We start from the raw sequence: 3,069 nt of genomic DNA, 5'->3' as shown, positions 1-3,069 counted from the left end.
AATCGAGCCTCCTCACCATGGTACTAACCGCTGTGCCACCGTAGAGCAAGAGTACACCCTATATTCTGAAGCCAACCAGGCTCCGTAGGCCAACCCCGACCCCACCTTAGGTGGTGTACAGGGCTAGTAGTTATATATAAGTACCAATTTCCTTTGCGAAAGACAATAAAAATATATTCATTTTCATATTCGCTCATTCGCAGCTACATTGACGTAATTGTAATTTTGACAAAATTTAATTAAGTATCATAATGTATTGTGTGAATAGATGTAATTCAATTGTGCCAAAATTACAATTACGTCAATTTAGCACCAATAGAGTATACGGAGTTTATTTCATAAGTTTGGTATTCATAGTGCCTGTCAAAGGTACATACGTTTCCTAAGCGACACATATGTAGTTAAAACGTTAAAATAATTAGCGCTATAGCAAATGTACAACAACGTGTCACATTGACGGCGTTATAAATTTGGTTTAGTTTTGGTTTTTCCTGTGACATAAAAGTTGAAACGTTGGTCTGTCAAAGGTATTTAACGTTCCCTCAACGATACATTTGTAGCTATAACGTTAAATTGTAGCGCGATAGCATTTATACACAATGTGTCATATTGATAGCGTTTTATATTTATTTGGTTTAGTTTGGTTTTTTCTTTGGTATTGAGCGCGATTGGGCTCCAGGAATTATCCTAGATTGATAACTATCTAGTTATCGGTGTGTTTATTTTTATAGTTATTGAGAAGAAACATTGTTTGCATCAGCAAGAATGCTTGGTATCAACCAAGCCATCTTTTTACGTAGTAATTGATATACGCGAATATTTCAAAGAACATGAAAGATGGTAAGGTGTTTAAGTAAAAAACTTACAAAGAGACAATGTACTTTGTTGAAATTTCTATTGAAACGAAAAATTATTTTCACGAAAAGACCTCATGGGAAATCCTTATTATTATCTGAATATGTAAACAAAAGAATTCTTGGTATAACTTCTATAATTATCAGCTACCACGCTGAAATGTCGGAAGTAATGTTTAAAAGAAACAAACTGCAAAGATAGAACATGAGTGCTTGTTAATTGTCTATATAATAAATATATATTGTTTTCACAACAAAAAATATATAGGTACTGACTTTAAATAAGGTACAGCAATATTGCAAAAATGCTGTAATTTAAAAATTAAATCTCAGTTTAACAAGAAAGTTAGTAGAGCTAAAAGCAAAGTTTGTGCTTCCACTCAAGCCTTCACGAGCGGAAAAAACTTGTATAAAAGGTTTTTAAATTGTGAAATTTTTCTAGTTATTACTTATTATCTTTTTTTAATATTTATTTATATTTTTTTTTTTTTTATATATATTTTTTTATATATATATATATATATTAATAAGTTAATACCAAGTATCGGGGTGAACGACTGCAGTGTCACTCAGATTTTTAAATCGCAAAGATCTGAGGGGCACTACCACTGCACCCGTTACCCTAAGACATAAGTACCATTTGCCTGTAATGTCACCAGCGTTTTCTTTTTTCAACCTTTACCGTTCAAAAACTGGAATACAGTTATGCCTATATTACTGCTTGGTAAGTACTTCCCTGAACGAACTCCTTCATAACCCAAGGAGCACACTTTATAAACCTAAAAACTGTTATATCTATAAACAGTCTTAATATGGTATAGATTTAGATAATAGTTCTCTATATATGGTTTTAGAAAAAAGAAATTGTTCTTATAGACTTATTTCAGTCAAGTCAAAATTTTAACACCTTAATACCAAACAACTTAATTAAGTGTAATCTCTCTTAAGATTTACTCTTATAGTACTTATTTTAAGTTCATCTGTAGAACCACTGACTATTTTTAGTAAAATTGTTCTGTACACATCCACTAAAGCCTATTCATACTCTAAAAACTAGTGTTCTTAAGTTTATTCTAGATATATTTAATTTATAGACATTCTGTAGTGTTTGCACTTATTGACATACACGTTCTAGCGCGAGTTCAGTAGATTTTATTTAAAAAAATACTACAATTAGGGTTTTTACTCCATTGGACGTTGTAAGAGTTCATGCAAAATGGATAAAGTAAAGAATATTAAAAGATCTGGTGGTAAGACTTGGATATTAAGTTTAAATTTAAGAATTTAAGTTTGTGTGTGTGATCGACAACGTAGAGCAGCCATGGTCGGGTTGAGCTGAAAATCAGGGCTGAAATCACTACAAAGTGATTACAGCATTTCCCTGAGCTCGTGTCCGTCACACACATATTTTATTTTATTTTTATTTTATATTAATTTTTTTAAATAATTCATTAATTCAATAAATTGCGTAATTATACATTGTTTATCCTCATTTCTGTAAATTATTATTATTATTATTATTTATAAAGTTTTTTTTTATTACTATTATTTTGTGTGTGAAAATAAATGGTTTAAATGGTTTAAATGGTTTAAGTTACATCATTCGATACAATCAGCGTTGCCAATGCCAATTGTTCAAAATCCCCAAAAATCACTATATAATAATAATAATAACGTACACACTCAACATAGCCCCGCACTAGGAAAACCTTGTGTCACGGGTGCCATGGACACACACGTAGACAACCACAAATTACATCCAAACTCACGAGAGAAATAAATGTAGGCCATACAAATATTTCTCCCGACCCGGAATTGAATAATATTAATTAGATTCAACGTTAATCTGTAATCAGTCTGAACAAAAAATTATTTTTCTTTGCCTTACAAAATTAAGTAAATTGATTATTTGTTGTGCATTTGGTGACACTATGTTAACGTTAGAAATATGACTCTCGACCTATATTTAATATTTAAAGTTGACGAGTGGTAAGTTGTCGTGTGGAAGTACTAACTGCTCGGCTTTGTTTATCAATAGCTGATTTCGTTTTGCTTCATACCGGGGACCGTCCTAAGCGGGAGAAAGAATCGCGAACTCAACATGCACTGACTGGTAATTTCACAATTCAGAACCAAGTGCTCTAATAATAATTCTATTTTAGCTGCTTGTTAATAATACGAGTGATGTGCGATGTTGAATAATACGTCGATATAG

This window comes from Hyposmocoma kahamanoa, unplaced genomic scaffold (assembly GCF_003589595.1).
Source record: "Hyposmocoma kahamanoa isolate Upper Pololo Valley unplaced genomic scaffold, ASM358959v1 66, whole genome shotgun sequence".
Classification (NCBI taxonomy): domain Eukaryota; kingdom Metazoa; phylum Arthropoda; class Insecta; order Lepidoptera; family Cosmopterigidae; genus Hyposmocoma; species Hyposmocoma kahamanoa.
This window is presented reverse-complemented; position numbering follows the sequence as displayed.